The sequence below is a fragment of the Hyperoodon ampullatus genome, assembly GCF_949752795.1.
Source record: "Hyperoodon ampullatus genome assembly, chromosome: 7".
In the NCBI taxonomy this organism is placed as follows: Eukaryota; Metazoa; Chordata; class Mammalia; order Artiodactyla; family Ziphiidae; genus Hyperoodon; species Hyperoodon ampullatus.
This window is the reverse complement of record NC_136920.1, coordinates 96105337-96125682: the sequence shown is the minus strand read 5'-3', so window position 1 is coordinate 96125682 and position 20346 is coordinate 96105337.

Sequence of the window (20346 nt, the reverse complement as noted above, 5' to 3'; positions counted from 1 at the left end):
GTATCCTTTCAGACCATGTTTTTCTATGGATATATGCCTAGGAGTGGGATTGCTGGATCATATGGTAGCTCTATTTTTAGTTTTTTAAGGAACCTCCATACTGTTCTCCATAGTGGCTGTACCAATTTACATTCCCACCAACAGTGTAGGAGGGTTCCCTTCTCTCCACACTCTCTTCAGCATTTGTTGTTTGTGGATTTTTTGATGATAGCCATTTTGACTGGTGTGAGGTGATATCTCATTGTAGTTTTGATTTGCATTTCTCTAATAATTAGCGATGTTGAACATTTTTTTATGTGCCTCGGCTATCTGTATGTCTTCTTTGGAGAAATGTCTATTTAGGTCTTCTGCCCATTTTTTGATTGGGTTGTTGGTTTTGATGATATTAAGCTGCATAAGCTATTCGTAAATTTCAGACAAAATAGACTTTAAACTAAAAATGGTAAAAGGAGACAAAGAAAGCCATTATATAATGATAAAGGGGTCAATTCATTAAGAAGATATAACAATTATAAATATTTATGCACCAAACATCAGAGCACCCAAATATATAAAGAAATACTAACAGAACTAAAAGGAGAAATAAACAGTAATAGTTGGAGACTTTAATATTCCACTCTCAACAATGGATAGATCATCCAGACAGAATCAATAAGGAAACAGCAGATTTGAGCAAGACTATAGATCAAATGTACCTAATAGTCATATACAGAACAATCTATCCAACAATAGCAGAACATATATTCTTCTTAAGTGCACATGGAACATTTTCTAGGACATATACCACATGTTAGACCACAAAACAAGTCTTAGCAAATTCAAAATTGAAATCATACCAAGTATCTTCTCCAACCACAATGGTATGAAGCTAGAAATCAATAACAGGAGAGTTATTAACTAGAGTTAAAAACTGGAAAGTTCAAAAATATATGGAAATTAAACAAAACTCTCCTGAACAACCAATGGATGAAAGAAGAAATTAAAGGAGAAATAGAAAAATATCTTGAGACAAATGAAAATGGAAACACAACATGCCAAAACTTATGTGATACAGCAAAAACAATTCTATGAAGGAAGTTTACAGTTATAAATGCATACATTGAGAAAATGGAAAGATCCCATATAAATGACTTAATTTTACACCTCAAGGAAGTAGAAAAAGAAAAAATTAACCCCAAAATTAGCAAAAGGAAGGAAATAATAAAGATTAGAGCAGAAAGTGAAATAGAGAATAGGAAAACAGTAGAAAAGATTAACAAAGTTGAGAGTGCATTCTTTGAAAAGACAAACAAAATTGACAAAACTTCAGCTAGACTAACCAAGGAAAAAAGAGAGAGGACCCAAATCAACAAAACTATTAATGAAAGAGGAAACATTACAACTGATACCACAGAAGTACAAAGGATCAAATTAGGCTACTATCAACAATTATATACCAACAAACTGGACAACCTAGAAGAAATGGATAAATTCTTGGAAACATACAACCTACCAAGACTGAATCATGAAGAAATAGAAAGTCTGAACAGACCAGTTACTAGTAAGGCGACTGAATCAGTAACCAAATGTCTCCCAACAAAGAAAAGCCTAAATCTAGATGGCTTCATTGGTGAATTTTACCAAACACTTAAATAAGAATTAATGCCAACTCTTCTCAAACTCTTCCAAAAACTCAAAGAGGAGTTGGGTTAACCCAAACTCATTTGATGAAGGCAGCCAAAAACCAAAGCCAGACAAGGACACAAAAAGAAAACTATAGGCCAATATCCCTGATGAATATAAATGCAAAAATTCTCAATAAAATACTAGCAACCAAATTCAGCAGCACATTAAAGAGATCATTCACTATAATCAAGTGGGATTTATCCCTGGTATGCAAGGATAGTTCAACATATGCAAATCAATAAGTGTGATATATTACATTAATAGAATAAAACAAAAATCATATGATCATCTCAATAGATGCAGAAAAAATACTCAACGAAATTCAACATCTGTTTGTGATAAAAACTGTCAACAAATTAGACATGGGAGGAACATACCTCACCATAAATAAAGGTCATATATGATAAGTCCACAGCTAACATCATACTCAATGTTAAAAGTTTGAAAGCTTTTCCTCTAAGATCAGAAATAAGGGTGCCCATTCTCACCACTCCTATTCAACACAGTATTGGAAGTCCTAGCCAGAGCAGCCAGGCAAGAAAAAGAAATAAACAACATCAGAATTGGAAAGGAAGAAGTAAAATTGTCTCTATTTGCAGATGACATGATTTTATATCTAGAAAATCCTAGACTACACACACACACACACACACACATACACACACACACAGCTCTTAGATCTAATCAGTGACTTCACTAAGTTGCAGGACACAAAACTAACATACAAAAATCAGTAGTGTTTCTATACACTATCAAGAAATTACCTGACAAAGAAATAAAGAAAACAACCCCATTTACGACAGCATCAAAAACAACAGAATATTTAGGAATAAATTTAACCAAGGAGATGAAAATTTTCTACACTGAAAACTATAAGACATTGATGAAAGAAATCAAAGAAGACACAAATAAATGGAAAGATATCCTGTGTTCATGGATTGGAGAAATTAATATTGATAAAATGTCTGTAATATTCAAAGCCACCTACAGATTCAATGTAATTCCTATCAAGATTCCAATGGCATTTTTTATGGAAGTAGAAAAATCAATCTTAAAATTTATATGAAACCACAAAAGACCCTGAATAGCCAAAGCATTCTTTTATGAGAAAAAGTGGGAGGTATCACATTTCCTGATTTCAAGCTATATTATAAAGCTACAGTAATCAAAACAATATGGCTGTGTCATAAAAACAGACACATTGACCAGTGGAGCAGAGCTAAGAGCCCAGAAATAAACCCATGAATATACAGTCAACTAATATTTGACAAGAAAGCCAAGAATACTCAATGAAGAAAAGACAATCTCTTCAATAAATGGTGCTGGGAAAACTGGATGTTCACATGTAAAAAAATAAAACTAGATCTGTATTTTACACCACTCAGAAAAATGAACTAAAATTGGTATTGCAGACTTAAATGTAAGACCTGAAATCATAAAACTCCTAGAAGAAAACAGAGGGAAAAAATCTACTTGAAATGGGTCTTGACAACATTTTTTTTTATATGACACCAAAAGCAAAGGCAACAAAATAAAAAATAGACAAAGAGGACTACATCAAACTAAAAAGCTTCTACACAGCCAAAGAAACAATCAACAAAATGAAAATGCAACTTACAGAATGGGAGAAAATATTTCAAATCACACATCTGATAAGGGGTTAATATCCAAAGTACATAAATAACATACAACTCATTAGCAGGAAAACAAATAATCCAATTTAAAAATGGGCAAAGGGCCTGAATAGACAATCTCCCAAAGAAGATATTCAAATGGCCAATGGTACATTAAAAAGGGGCTCAACATCACTAACCATTAAGGAAATGCAAATCGAAACCACAAGGAGGTATCACCTCACACCAATCTGAATGGCTATAACAAAAAAACATAAGAGGGACTTCCCTGGTGGTGCAGTGGTTAAGAATCCGCCTGCCAATGCAGGGAACACCGGTTCGATCCCTAGTCCGGGAAGATCCCACATGCTGTGGAGCAACTGAGCCTGTGCATCACAAATACTGAGGCTGTGCTCTAGAGCCCACGAGCCACAACTACTGAGCCCTCATGCTGCAACGACTGAAGCCCACATGCCTAGAGCCCATGCTCCACAAGGGAAGCCACTGCAATGAGAAGCCCACGCACCGCAATGAAGAGCAGCCCCTGCTCACCCCAACTAGAGAAAGCCTGTGCATCGCAATGAAGACCCAACACAGCCAAAAAAATAAAATAAAATAAATAAACAAATTAATTAATTAAAAAATAAATTTAAAAAACAAGTAATAAATGATGTGTAATCTAATGAAAAAATATGAGATTTCTATCAATAAACTTCCTATTAAAAAAAAACTAAGAGACAAATACTGGCAAGGATGTGGAGTAAAGGGAACCCTTGTGCATTGTTGGTGGGATTGTAAACTGGTACAGCCACTATGGAAAACACTATGGAGGTTCCTCATACCATCTGATCCAGCAATTCCACTTCTGGGTATATATTTGAAGAAAACAAAATCACTATGTTGAAGAGATATCTGCACCCCCATGTTCACTGCAGCATTATTTACAATATCTAAAAATGAAAATAACTTAAATGTCCATCAACAATGAATGAATAAAGAAATTGTGGTGTATATATATGCAATGAATACTATTCAGCCATAAAAAAAAAAGAAAGTCCTGCCATTTGTAACAACATGAATGGGCCTAGAGGGCATCATGCTAAGTGAAAAAGTCAGACAGAGGAAGACAAATGCTGTATGATCTCACTTAAATGTGAAATCTAAAAAAACAAAACAACCAAGTTCATAGAAAAAGAGATCATATTTGTGGTTACCAGAGGCAAGAGGGTGGGGGTGGAGGAATTGAATGAAGGTGGTCAAAAGGTACAAACTTCCAGTTACAAGATAAATGAGTACTAGGGATGAAATGCACAACATGATGACTGCTGTTAACACTGCTGTATGGTATATTTGAGAGCTGCTAAGAGAGTAGACCCTAAAAGTTCTCATCACAAGGAAAAAAATGTTTTTCTTTTTTGTATCTGTGTGAGATGGTGGATGTTAACTAAACTTATTGTGCTAACCACATTGCAATACATGCAAGTCATTGGGCTATACACCTTAAATATATACAATGCTGTATGTCAATTATATCCCAATAAAACTGAAAGAGAAAATAAAAACATTTAAAAAAAACAAAGTGAAAAATATATCATGGGACTATGGGTGAGTTATTTTTCCTTCTTTGTAAACTTTTCTTTACTTCCAAATTTTCTTTAATAAATATGAACTGCTTTGTAGAAGAAAAACATTTCTAATTTAAAATATGAGATAATTTCAAAATCCCATTGTTTGGGAATATGAATGCTTCAAAATGTTATGGTTTGTTAGCACTACCTGTCCTTAGGGTACTTGGAAAGGGATGAACTTTCAAAATGGGAGAGTCAAGGAGCCAGCTATAAGGAACCAGGGAATACAAAATCTAGGGAATGGGGCAGGCAGATGAAGCTGACACTGGACACAAGAATTCTGAGTAAAAGATGAGTGTCTGAGTGAATGAGCAGAATTCTTAAGAAGCTCAACAAACCCCAAGCAGGGTATATTCCAAGAAAACCATGCCTAGGTACATCATAATAAAACTGCTGATGACAAACACAAAAAGAAAATCTTGAAAAGAACCCAGAAAAAAAAAAAAAGACACATAATCTTAAAAGGAAGAAGAATAAGACTAATGGCTGTTAAAAAGGAACGAAATTGGGTCATTTGTAGAGACGTGGATGAATCTAGAGACTGTCATACAGAGTGAAGTAAGTCAGAAAGAGAAAAACAAATATCGTATATTAACGCATATATGTGGAACCTAGAAAAATGGTACAGATGAACTGGTTTGCAAGGCAGAAATAGAGACACAGATGTAGAGAACAAACGTATGGACACCAAGGGGGGAAAGGAGCAGGGGGCGGTGGTGGTGGTGGGATGAATTGGGAAATTGGGATTGACATGTATACACTGATGTGTATAAAATAGATAACTAATAAGAACCTGCTGTATACAAAATAAATAAATAAAATTTAATTTAAAAAAAGACTAATGGCTGACTTTTTGTTATAAGTGGAAATGTACCCCTCCCCACAAATTTGTATGTTAAAGTGCTAACCTCCAGTACCTCAGAATGTGATGGTCTTTAAAGAGGTAATTAAGTTAAAATGAGATCATTGGGGTGGGCCTTAATCCAAAATGACTGGTGTCCTTATAAGAAGAGGAGATTTGAACACAAACATTTACAGAGGAAAGACCATGTGAGGGTACAGGGAGAAGACAGCCATCAGCAATCCAAAGAAAGAGGCCTCAGAAGAAACCAACCCTGCTGACATCTTTTTTTTTAAATGTTTTAATTTTATTGGAGTACAGTTGATTTACAATGTTGTGTTAGTTTCAGGTGTACAGCAAAGTGGTTCAGTTATACATATACATACATTCATTCTTTTGTAGATTCTTTACTCATACAGGTTATCACAGAATATTGAATAACGCTCCCTCTGCTATACAGTAGGTCCTTGGTGGTTATCTATCTTATATATAGCAGTGTGTGTTCATACCAAGCTCCTGATTTATCCACCCTCCATGTTTCCCCTTTGGTAACCATAAGTTTGTTTTCAATATCTGTAAGTCTGTTTTGTAAATAAGTTCATTTGTACCTTTTTTAAATAATTAGAGTCCACATATGAGTGATATCATATATTTGTCTTTCTCTGACTTACTTCGCTTAGTATGATAATCTCTAGGTCCATCCATGTTGCTGCAAATGGCATTATTTCATTATTTTTTATGGCTAAGTAATATTCCATTGTATATATGCACCACATCTTCCTTACCCGTTCCACTGTCAATGGATATTTAGGTTGCTTCCATGTCTTGGCTATTGTAAATAGCGCTGCAATAAACATTGGGGTGCATGTATCTTTTTGGATTATGGTTTTCTCTGGATGTATGCCAAGAGTGGAATTGCTGGGTCATACAGTAGTTCTATTTTAAGTTTTTTAAGGAGCCTCCGTACTGTTCTCCATAGGGGATGTACTAATTTACAAACCCACCAACAGTGTAGGAGGGTTCACTTTTCTCCACAACCTCCCCAGCATTTATTGTTTGTAGACTTTTTGATGATGGCCATTCTGACTGGTGTGAGGTGATACCTCACTGGAGTTTTGATTTGTATTTCTCTGATAATTAGTGATGTTGAGCATCTTTTCATATGCTTCTTGGCCATCTCTATGTCTTCTTTGGAGAAATGCCTATTTAGGTCTTCTGCCCATTTTTTGATTGAGTTGTTTTTTTGACATAGAGCTGCATGAGCTGTTTGTATATTTTGGAGATTAATCCCTTGTAGGTCACATCATTTGCAAATATTTCCCCCCATTTTGTGGAACCCTGCTGACACCTTGATCTTGGACTTCTTGCCTCCAGAACTGTGAGAAATAAATTTCTGTTGTTTAAAAGTTATTTTGTTATGGCAGCCTTACAAAACTAATACACTTTTTTTTTTTTTTTTTTTTTTTTGCGGTACGTGGGCCTCTGCTGTTGCGGAGCACAGGCTCCGGACACGCAGGCTCAGAGGCCATGGCTCACGGGCCCAGCTGCTCCGTGGCATGTGGGATCTTCCCAGACCGGGGCACAAACCCATGTCCCCTGCATTGGCAGGCGGACTCTCAACCACTGCGCCACCAGGGAAGCCCACTAATACACTTTTTAACAGAAACAAGAGAAACCAGAAGACAAGGGAATGATATTTTTAAGGTGCTGACAGAAAATAACTGCCAACCTAGAATTCTATAATCAGCAAAAATGTCCTTCAAAAATGAAAGTGAGAACTTTCACTTCTGGACAAGATAGAGTAACAGGGATCATTTTACCTTCCCACCTGAAACAACCACTGCCCTCCCCATGGAAAAAACATATGTAATATTGGTTTTCAGGATCTTGAAATTCAGGCAACAAAAGACAAGAACCCTGAAAGCCCTATGATTGCCCCAACATGTTGCCTTGAGAGAGTTTCCAGGCCATAGCACAGGGAGGGGGAACTCGGGTAGAGCCTATGCAGCTGGGGTTCATAGGATGGAATACCAGGGATTAGAGAGCTACATGCAGAGAGAACATCAAAGATCTGAAGGAGGTTCCCTTCAAGTATTCAGCAGAGTACTGATTAGTGTGTCCAAATGAAGAAACTACCAGAGGCCATGCAAAGAACCATCTGAAAGAGTAAGAGTGAACTGTACCTGATGCTCACACAGAACTGGAAACAGTACCTGTCCTCACTATCCAGACTGGAGAAACTAATAATCCACAGGGCAATGGGTACAGTTCTCAGGGTAGTCTTGCCTCATTAGAGGAGAATAATCATGAAAGCAAGACACAAAAGGATAAAACTTTTGCTAAGTAAACTTAATTGCATCCCAGAACACAACTCAATAATAATTATAGGAATACAAAAATATCCAGCACCCAACAATATAAAATTCACAATGGCTGGCATACAACCAAAGATTATAAGGCATGCAACGAAACAGGAAAACACGACCCATAATGATGAAACAGTCAATCAACTGAAACAACCCAGAACTGACACAGATGCCAGAATTGGTAGAGAAAGACATTAGGACAATTATTATAGCTGTATTTCATAGGTTCAAAAAGTTAAGTAGAGACAAAGATACTTTTATTTTTAAAAATCTCAATTCTAACTTCTAGAGATGAAAACTACATTATCATAAATGAAACATAAACTGAATGGGATTAACAGCAGATTAGACACTGTAGAATAAAAGATCAGTGAACGTGAAGGCATAGCAATAGAAATTACCCAAAATGAAACACAGAGGAAAAAATATCCACAAAAGAAAAGAAAAGAATATCAGTGAGCTGTAGGCCAGCTTCAAATGGCCTAAGATTGAACTCCCTGAAAGATTCCTGAAGGAGATGAGAGGAGGGGAAACAGAAAAATATTTGAAGAAATGATAGCAAAATTTTCCAAATTTAATGAAAATTATAAACCCACAGGTCTAAGAAATCAACCAACCAACCAACCAAACAAAAACTCTGAGCACAAAAAACATGTAGAAAACTACACCAAGGCACATTATAATCAAATTTCTCAGTACCAATGTTAAAGAGAAAATCTTAAATGCAGTCAAAGAAGGACATGTTACATACAAAGGAAAGATTAAGATAAGGATATGTCACATCAGAACCAATGTGAACAAGAAGACTAGGGAGCAACATCTTTAAAGAACTGACAGGAGGGCTTCCCTGGTGGCGTAGTGGTTGAGAGTCCGCCTGCCGATGCAGGGGACACGGGTTCGTGCCCCAGTCTGGGAAGATCCCACATGCCGCAGAGTGGCTGGGCCCGTGAGGCATGGCCACTGAGCCTGTGCGTCCGGAGCCTGTGCTCTGCAACACGAGAGGCCACAACAGTGAGAGGCCCACGTACCGCAAAAAAAAAAAAAAAAAAAAAAGAACTGACAGGAAAAAACAATCCATCTAGAATTCTATGCCCACAAAAATATCTCTCAAAAATAAAGTTACAATAAAGATATTCTCAGTTATACAAAAGCTGAAAGAATTTTCACCCCACACCATTTTCCCCTATTATTAATATGAGAACATTTGGTTACAATTAATGAACCAATGTTGATACATTTTCATTAACTAAAATTCATACGTTATTCGTATTTCCTTAGTTTTTACTTGATGTCCTTTTTCTGTTCCAGGATCCCATCCAGGGTACCACATTATATTGGTTGTCATATCACATTACATTTAGTCATAATGTCTCCTTAAGCTCCTCTTAGCTAGGACAGTTTCTCAGAGCTTTCTTGTTTTTGATGACCTTGACAGTTTTGAGGAGTACTGGTCTGATATTTTGTAGAATGCCTCTCTCTTGGAATTTGTTTCATGTTTTCCTCATGGCTATACTGGAATTACAGGCTCTGGAGAAGAAGACCACAGAGGCAAAGTACTATTCTCATCACATCATATCAAGGGTAGGGACTGTCAACATGACTTTGATATCACTGTTGATGTTGACCTTGATCACCTGTCTGAGTTAGTGATTGTCAGGTTTCACCACTATAAAGTTACTCTTTCCCCCCTCTTTCCACACTGTCCTCTGAAAGAAAGTCACCATGCACAGCCCACACTTAAGGAGTAAGCAGTGATGGTCATTGAGGGTAGAGTATTTACATAAATGATTTGAAATTCTTCTACATGGGAGATTTGTCTCTTTTCCTAGTTGGGATTTTCCATATTTTGCTCAGAGCTTATCACTGTTATCAGCCAGAGGGTTATCCAGTACAAACTATTCCACCATTACCTGAACTAGACCTTCCCACATCTAACATCTGTTGGACATTTATGCACCATGCGCTGTACTAAACATCTTTTATGTATTTAATTTCATTTAATCCTTGCAATAACCTTATACAATAAATACTATTATTCTCATTTCATTGATAAAGAAACTGAGACTCAGAGTTACTCTACTTGTGAACCCCATGGTATTCCTGGCTATGCCTTGCACACCATACCCTAAAAATTGGAGTGAATTTCCATAGATTGTCTGTCCACCCAGATTTTGTACTGCTTGGTTGACCCTGCTCTGAATCCTCTCCTTCACTCATTTCTCAGCCTGTCTCTGAGGCTGTCTATCCTCCCTTCCCTGCTGGGCCTGGTTGTGTAGTAACTAGGCTGGCTCCTCAGCCTGCCTCAAAGCCTACCCCAGAATCCAGTTCCATGGCTTCCCATGGGTGCCTGAACTCTCAGGCACAGAGCAGCCCCAGGGCATGAGGGGTCACAGCCTCACACCTCTGCTCACATGGAAAATGCCTTCCCGCCAAAGGACAAAAACAACTCCTCACACCTATGAAGACCTGAGCGATCTAGAAGACTGTTTCACACTCTGAACAAAATCCCCCACCCAGATGTTCAAAGGTGAGAGAGCAGGGAGGGAATTGAAGACTCAAAAGCCGCTATGGTTGGAAAAGAAACCTAGCAAGACAACTTCTGGGCAGTTAACCCACCTGCGCCCACAACAGCCCTTAGAGGAGGAATCATGGGTATCAATAAGGCTCAGCCAGTTTTAGAGAGTTCAACCACTCCGTACTCAAGGTTTTGCCCTTCCTCACCCGACCCTAAGCCTCATCTTGGGCACCACAATGGAGTAAAAACAGGACGCGGGGGCAGAATATCATTTGATATTCACAGAAGCCCTGGAAGGATGACAGGGGACTTATATTTTCACTTTACCATAGAAATGGAGGCGTAAAGATGTAAGGCGATTTGCCAAACTCAGCAGAGTTAGCAAGTTGTCTGACCCCATCTTGGCCTATTCACACAGACGGTTTGATGGAAAAGACCAGGGCCAGTGTCATTACCAAAACATCAAGTTGAGGCACCTAGTAATAGTGGCCAATAAACAAAGATGTAGATGAAAATTGTTGGCCAAAAGAGTACTCCGCGAATTTGGGGGTGACACACAAGCCTGGAATGACTAGTGTTTATCAAGAGGGTTCTCTGGAGACAGTGTCGAATATTCTGCAGAAGCAGGGAAGAGGAGGCAGGCAGAAGGCCAGATGGGTCCACACTCCCAGAACGTTCATCTGACTGCCATCTCCTGGAGCACTATGCCTGGCTTGGGGCTCCTGTGCAGAAACCACTTGGTGGCATCTACCCCGGAAACCCATTTGGATCAAGCACTGCAGGCAGCAGAACTGGAGCTGGAGTCCCAGGAGAGGAAACAATCCACCTCAGTATTCTGCTCCCACCCAGACAGGTCTCTGAGGGTTGCCAGCACTTGGCCTACTGCCGAGCACACAGTGGGGCCATATCAAAAGTTGGTTGACTTAAGTGCTCCTGAAAGAGACTGAAGTACAGAGAGGTGAAGTCATTCTCCCAAGATCACACAGCAATAAGTAGTAGAAATGAGATTCAATGCAGGTCAACAGGCTATTCAGCATTCAAGCCCTCATGCTTTCCCCTCCACCCTATAGTCTCTTGCCTCAAGGGCCAGAAGAATGTCACTTTCTTGTCTTCATCTCTGTAACTCCCGACACAATGTCTGCCACACAGTAGGCTCTTATGAATTTTTTGTTGATCAAAGCTTAGAAGTCTGCCCTTAACACTGAGCTCAGGGGGTTTCCTTGCTAAACCACATGGTATACTGGGCAGGAAGTGAGAGGATGAGGCCTGAGGGAGGAACGGGGAGGAAGGGTTCTAGGATACCAGGCAGGAGCCACGAGTTAGGATTGGGCTAAAGGATGGGGAGAAGGCACAACAGATTGACCCCCGCACACAGTGCCTGAAACCCACACCCCTCTCCCCATGGGCCCCACTCCAAGCCCTGCACATCCTGCCGGTGCTGGTCATGCCCTGGTCCTGCCATCTGTTCCCTCTGCCTGCAACACTCTTCCCTCCCCTCTTAACCTGGTGACCCCAACTCGTCTCTCAGATTTCAACTCAAGCAGCACCTCCTCATAGAAGTTCTCTTGGGCCTTTCTCACCAGGTCAGGTCCCAATTATGGACTCTCATGGCACTTACCACAGTTGCAATTTTGCATATTATATGGATGATTATTTGATCAACGCCCATCTCCACGTCTAAACCGTAAGGCTATGAGAAGGCTCTGCTTCGCTCACCATGTCTTCCCAGTGTCCTGCAGTGTCCAGTATTGAGTAAATGCTCAATAAATATATGTTCAATCAAGGTATGATTGAATGAATACAGCAATGAATGTTGAAACTGGTCACTGTGGTAAGATGAAAATAGCTCTCCAGAAGCTATCCATGTCCTAATCCTCGGAACCTATGAATGGTCCCTCCTATGGAAACAGGGTCTTTGCAGATGTGATTAAATTAAGGATCATCAAAATGAGTCCTAACTGGACTTCCCTGGCAGTCCAGTGGTTAAGACTATGTGCTTCCACTGCAAGGGGCACAGGTTCAATCCCTGGTCAGGGAACTAAGATCCCACATGCTGCACAGTACAGCCAAAAAATAAAATAAAATAAAATGATAAGATAAAATAAAATAAAAATAAAAATATTCCTTTAAAAAAAATGAGTCCTACATGTAATCACATTTAGGCTCCTGAGAAATTCTCGTAATTAAAGAGACAGGGAGATTTGACACATACACCTCACCATGGCTGCCTTGGGTTCTGGATCTCTCACAGGGGGACACGGTTGTACCCAAACACCTGCCAACAGGCCTCAACCTAGTTCTTTGCCTGGCAACCTCCCAACTGAGCTACAGCTGGAATGTCCCATCTGCTTCTTTTTGTCTGTGGCTGGTGGGAGTAGGGGTGAAGAGGAAAGTGGTGATGTAGGGTCAGACAGGCCTGGACTGGACCATTTGCTGAGTAACCTTGGGAAAATCATATAACCTCTCAGTTTCCTCCTCTGTAAAATGAGAAAAGAATACCTCAAATAGGATCAGATGAAGTAATAACAGCTATTAGCCAGCACAAAAATAAACACTAGGTTTCCTTTTCCCCTCGCTTTCAAACTAAGCATCCTCCAAAGCAAACACAGTCTCTTTTTCATTTTTGTCCCCCGGTGCTAATCACAGTGGCTGACACAGAGCAAGTACTCAATGAATATTAGCAGATTCAAGCTGTTGACCCAAGAGGGAGAAGGGCCGTGAGGAAGATGTGGCAATAATGGACTTTGTTATCAAAGTGGGACCTCAGAGGAGCTGAGTTACTGACTTATGCTTTAGTATGTAATGACCAGAGTTGGTGTGGGGAGGAAAGTTAAATGGAGAGGGGGAAAGAATTGAGTCCTGAGCTCCGGAACACATGTAATGGAAAGAGGCTCCTAGTCCAGGAGCCACAAGAAGTAGCTCATTATATGGTTGCACAGGGAGCATCTCCTGAGAACAATGGATGGGCAAGTATCCAGTACTCACATGGAAACCCTTCTGTTAACTTATAAATGCGGACGCAAGTAGTGACCACTTACAAAACTTTCATGAACTTCAGAGCATTTATTCACTTCAGCTTTCTGAAATTAGGCTTAGAATTTCCACGATTGGTAACATTAAACATGAGTCACCTATTTGGAGTTTCATACCATCAAAGTGTTGATAAATGGTATATATTTCTGAACACTTATTACTTAATCAAAGAATTTTTATGCATTAAAAAAATGTGTTTACCAAACCAAAGTTCTAAGAAGTGTAAAAATAACCTCACCTTATTCAAGAACTCTAAAAAGCTGCAGAAGAAATGCTCATTTTTCTCTCATGGGTCCTGAGAATTTTCCACTTCGGTTCCTTTGGTGTCCTGGGAGGAGGGGCTGAGGGAGAAGAGAAGAGCAGGTTAGTGCAGGCAGAAAGGAAGGGCTAGTGGCCACCAGAAAGGCCAGCAGGACTTCCTGTTATCAGTCACCCAACTGCTGGCTTGTGAAAAAGAGTTTGGAACAAGGTGAAAAGGACAACAACTCACTTGCTCTTATGTCCCAAAAGGTCAGATGGCCACAGAATGAATCTGGGGGTGAGGTGTGAACTTGTCTATCTAACTGAGCTCCTCCTCTCTGACTTTCATTTTCCTATAAATGATAAGAACTTGAACTGCACCCTCGGACTGTAGAACTTCCCTCTTCCATGCTCCCCTCCCACGCACACATCCACTGGGAACATGTGCACACTTTCTACGCACCATGCCCAGCTGACCTCCAATTATCATTTCTTGTACTTGTCATTAATTCTGTGAAAGAGGAAAGGCCTTATTTCCAGTATGTCCTGGGGAAAGTGCTGGAAGAGAAGCAGGGGTACAGATGAATTGTCTGCCACGTAAGGATTCCAGGATTCCAAGGAGCAGCAAGATCTCTTGGAGCCATGAGGGGACGGGGAGAACAGGCTTCGGGTTATGACCTGGTCAAGATATGCTTGGCCTGGCAGTGACCAGAAAGGAGACCCAATCCATAAGAAAAATACCAGCAGTACTAATACCCTACATGTGTATTACACCTTAGAGTTTACAAGACACCTTACATCTAAGCTGGTCCTTAGACGTTATTTATTACAGGTTTAAATCCCCTGAAAGTACATGCTCCTGATCAGGCCAGCGTATGACTAATTTTTGTATCCCACAGGACCTAGTCAAGGGTACTTAACAAACGTTTGCTTACATTCATCCTCTCGACAACCCCAATAGGCTGTAAGAAGAGGTATCATCTTTATATTATAGGTACGAAACCTGAGACCTGGGGAATTTGTGACCTGCCCAAAGTCACAGATGACAACTGACAAACTGGGACTTAAACCCCGGTTTTAGGTCTTCCCACCCCGCACTCTTACTGCTACCAGAGGTACGGTGGAATGGATACCTTTAAATTCTTGAAACTGAAAAACTGCAATTCAAGGGTTACAAGCAATTTCTATATCACAGACTAGTAATTAGGATTTGTCTTTAGGTGGGAACCTCTCTCTGTCCTGGGTGAACCTTCTTAGTCATGTCAATAGAAAGTAAGCATATGCCCATAGTTTTGGGCAAAGGCCCAGACATCAGTAGTGGACCCAAGACAGGTCCCTCAGACTGAGGTCTAGAGGTTTTGTTTGGCAGTGTCAACTGAGTATCTCCTTAGCAGATCCATGGCCCGGAGAAGTTAGAAAAACAGGCTGAATTTAGGCTGTCCCATCCCACACCTGAAAATCACTGTTCTTTGTTGTGGTTTTGCTCATAGAAGACCAGGAGCCCAGACACGCACAGGAGAAGCAGGCAAACCTGGTCTCTTCCCCTCCGTGGAGGAATGGCTGTGCAGGGCCCTGGATTATGCTTGACATGCCACTGTCTGGGCCATACAGATGCTGTCCCACCTGTGCTGTTATGTGAGGCTAAGGCAGACTTAAGGAAATATGCCAGCAACTAGCCCTTTGTGGGCCATTGGAGCCACACTGTACCTTGGGGTGGAGCTAGGAATTTCCCTTGAAGGATATTGATGCTCTTCCTGTGAATCATCTTAAAGCGAGAAATAAGAAGAAGAAGTAGTGGGCTTTGAGCAGGGAAAGGAAGGCCTCTCCCCTCTCTGGGGGCAAGAAAGTTGTTCAGAGAGGCCTGGAGATTTCCAAAGGTGGGAAGCTAACTGGTTTCTTCCTGCCACAATGACTGCCAAGAGCTTAAGGAAAGTTTTCAGAATGGGGCCAAACTGGTGGGAGCTCTGAGTGGCTACTTCTTAAAGTGGTTGAAAACTATCTCTTTGGTACTTCTGCTATTTGCAAGCCTCCAACAGCAAGTCAAAATGTGACAGGCCCTGTGTCTACACTTGAAGTGAGCAGCTGCAGCCCAGCACCATGAGACCCTAGGAGGTGAGGTGTGAGATTGCCAGGAGAGCCCGGGGCATGGGAGACTTCCCTGGAGAGCCCCACAAGTTCTCTGGGAATGGAAACCCAAGAGCAGATGAACTTCTTCCCTTCGTAGGATAGGAGCTCAGACTGCTGTTAAGTTTAGAATTAAAGGGAAATGACACCCCTAAAAACTGGAGAAGTCAAAGTCATCTGGACTACACAAGGAAGACACAGCTGTTTCTTGAAGGGAATGGGATATTTTTGTCAGCGTTCTTAATCTCTCGTACCCAGATTCATGAGAGCAATGGCAATGGACTAGGTGCTCACCCTTCCTGATAAGATGATTGGAGGCGAAGAGGAGTCCAAGTGTGGTCAAAGGCCCCAGTTGTCCTGGGGTGGGGTGGGCTTCAGCACAACATACAGCCTGGAGAAAGGATGAGTGAATGCAGACAAGGGGAAAGGGCACTGGCCCCCTCTAGTTAGTATGAGGCCTTTCTGCTAAATATTTCTACTAGCCACACCCCCTCTTATTTGGGAAGCCTTTATCAGTTGTCAGAACACTTCTGTATCTGGCCTTGCAACAGCCCAGGAAGGTTACAATTCTTCCAATCCTGTCATTAGCTAATAGAGGTAAAGGGACTGGCGCAAGGGCACACACCTGGCAGTGGCCAAGCTAGGGCGAGAAATAGGTCTCCTGTTTCTGAGGCCCACAGGCTGCCCCCAGCAGCCTTGTGGATCGTGACCACTGGCCAAGAATGATATCCCGAGTAGACTGCAGGCTTGAGATGGCTCTTGGCCCCAGCTCTGCTGATTCAAGAGAATTAGCAGGGGAGGTCCCTCACCTGGGAGACCAGTATTTCTTCCTCTTTTCTCTTTGCTAGGGGGCACAAAACATGACACGTGATTCACATGGTCTTCATAGTTCCACAAGCTTATTTGTTGGGGCCTGTCAGGCAAAGAGGTGAACTTCAATCAGATCAGAGTTTTGATTCTGCCACTAACTAGCTGAGTCACCTTAGCTAGTTACCTCTGTACTCTGGGTTTCCTCTTCTACTTAAAATGCAAATCTGCCAGGTCTCTCTTCTGCCCAAAACCCTTTAGGGAGGCCTATCACCCACTCAATTAAAATTCAAGCAACTCTCCATTCAAGTCTGAGCCACCATCTGAACAGAAGAGAGAGGGACATTCAGAAGGGGGTTCTGTCCCTGCTGAGCTCTTTTATTCTCATCTAGGAGAGAGCCAGGCAGACCGTGAATGGATGTGAATGTTAATTAGGTTCTGTAACCAACAGCAAGAAGGCTCCTTCTGGGGCTGGGCTGGCCCTTGATGGACTCTTCCCCTCACATCTGTCATTCTCCTTGACCCAGTGACTACCAAGTATCCCCAGGCAGCTTCCTTTTCTCTGATTTCTTCTCAGGGTTGGTTCCATTGAGGTCTCTCTCCCTGTTATGTTCAGCTCTGACATAGTGATCACAAGGCCTGGAACTTCCCTCATCACTAGTCCAGGGACAGAAACTGCAAGCTGTGTCTGTTACCACACTCAAGCTGGACTTCCTCCCGCTCAGATGCCCACCCTACCCCACAGTGGTGCCCATTCAGAAGCATCAACCTGAAGACCAAGATGAAGTAGAGCGAAAATGGGACAATGGAACCATCCAAAGCCCAAAACTTGTCCTAAAATTTTCCCAGTGTAGCCATGGGGGCAAGGCTCTGCCCACATGTTCTCTGGGGCTCCTCACCTTCCCTCTTCCCACCATACTCAGCCCTGAGCTGTTCCTCCTCCCTCACCCTCACCCTCCTCTTGTTCTCTCTTTCAACTCAGTAGACACTTGTCTTTTCCAAGAACTCTTCCAAGATTGGGAAGGGCATTTTTTATATGGTGGCAAAAGCATGAGCTCTGGAGTCAAACAGACCTGGACTGTAATCTTAGCTCTGCCACTAAGTGGCTGAGTGATGCAAACAAGTGATGTTGTCCCTGACTTCACTTCCCCATCTGTAAAACATTAATAATTATGTCAATCTAGGGGGGTAGTAATAAGGATTAAATGAGACAATGTTTGCACATTAATCAGGGTAGTTAACATTAGCTACTATAACAAAAATTCCAAAATCTCAGTGGCTACATACAAGAAAAGTGTGCTCCACACTCAAGTCACAGGCTGATGTAGATTGGGTGTCTTTCCTGCATAGCTCCCCTCCAAGAGGTGATTCAGGGACCCAAGCTCCTTCCATCCCCTTGGAGTCCTCCACTAGGCCCCCTCCACTGGCTGACAGAATAGCAAAGACAGAGTTAGAGGCCAGGCCAGGAAGTGGCACCCATCAATTCAACTTTACATTGGTTAAAACCCAGTCACATACTCCACCTAATTGCAAAGCAAGCTAGGAAATGTAGTTGTCATGTGTGCCCAGGAAGAGGAAATGGAATTGCTAACCATCTAGCCAGTCTCTGATACAACATATTAAATATTTAGCAGAATGACTGATACGTAGTAAGAGCTCAATAAGCAAAAGATATTATAATTACTTTCTATTATCTGTCCCAATACTGGTTTGAATACCAGAAATCACTGAACCGTAGGTGGACTTTTCACAACACTGAGATTGAATAACTGAATACAAACCAAAATAAACACTGAGTTTCTTAAAAGAAAAAGATACAGTAATCATATGTCTGACATAACTCCCGTTCTAGGTGCTTTCTTTGAGGCACCAGGATACACTGGAATAGTCTACATTCAAATGCTGACTCTGCCTTGAGCAAAACATTAACCTATGTCAGTCACAGTGGTTTCCTCTTCTTAAAATAGGAATGTTAATTTACTCACTTTACAGGATTCTTTAAAAAATGTCATATTCCCTCATATCTAAGCATATACTTCCCTCTGTCTGGAACACCCTCCTTGTCCCCTCTTCACCCAGCTACCTCCTACTGATTCCTCAGGTCTCAGCTTAGATGTCACCTCCTCCAGGAAACCTTCCTTATCCTTGACCCCAGTTGTGGTAGAGTGTCTGTCTCCTGTGTCCCCATGTGAGCCTGTATTTTCCTTCCCAAAGCACTTATCACAGCATATTAAAAATTTCTGTTCACTTTCTGTCTCTAGCTGAGTGTTCATTTCTTGTGGAAAGGGACCTTGTTTTCATCACCATTTTTCCCTCAGCCTCAACAATGTGCAGGCACATAATATCCCCAGGTTCATAATGATATGCATTAAATGTATGTCATATGAATGAATTAAGAAATCCTGATCCTTCTTCAAAATGGTGAGGGGGTATAGACTTGTAAACTCTTACAACTCAACAAAAAACTAAAAGTAAAGACAAGTTCAGAAAGACACAGTGCAGCGTACTCCTTGTAAAGGTCAACGGGAACTAAGAAGTCATTTCAGACAGTAGCCACACCCTTGGGTCATGCCTGGGTACTTCTAAGCAATTGGCTAACTTTTAGTCTCTCAGTTGAGCAACAGAGGGTGCAAGAAATATCCTCACATGTTAAAAACCCTGGGACTCTTCCTCCAGGCTGATGTAAGAGTGTGGCAACAAGAGCTGTCCACTTAGGGTGGCCCTGACTGACCATGTGTCCTGCTGGGCTTGCATATACCACTCTTCACTATCCATGTGGCCAGTGCATCCCTGACCTTCACCGACCATCATCAAAAAATGAGGTCTTGGGCTTCCCTGGTGACGCAGTGGTTAAGAATCCGCCTGCCAATGCAGGGGACACGGGTTCGAGCCCTGGTCCAGGAAGATCCCACATGCCGCGGAGCAACTAAGCCCGTGTGCCACAACTACTGAGCCTGCGCTCTAGAGCCCGCCAGCCACAACTACTGAAGCCCACGTGCCTAGAGCCCGTGCTCCGCAACAAGAGAAGCCACAGCAATGAGAAGCCCGCGCACCGCAGCGAAGAGTAGCCCCCACTCGATGCAACTAGAGAAAGCCCACGTGCAGCGACGAAAACCCAACGCAGCCAAAAATAAATAAATTAAATAAATAAATTTAAAAAAGAAAATGAGGTCTTTCTAGTCCCAAGGTAGATCTTCAGATACAGGATGGGACCTCCATCCCACCCCCCGCCCTCCATACACACACATAGTCTGAAGCACATGCCACCACCCAACCACAGTGAAGTGGACAGTTTGTCTCCCATGCCCAGATACCTTCCGTGCACCTGGAGTGAAGTGGCAGATGAGCCAATTGACAGAGGTATGAGTGACTGATGACGTTTACCCAGTTCTCCCGGAGCACTATTACCCAGCAGGAAAAAAAAAAAATGTGGTGCTCCAAGGACAATGGTGCTTCAAGGACGAAGGACGACCCTGCCTGAAAAAGTGTCAGCGTTACACCCCCTACCGGACTC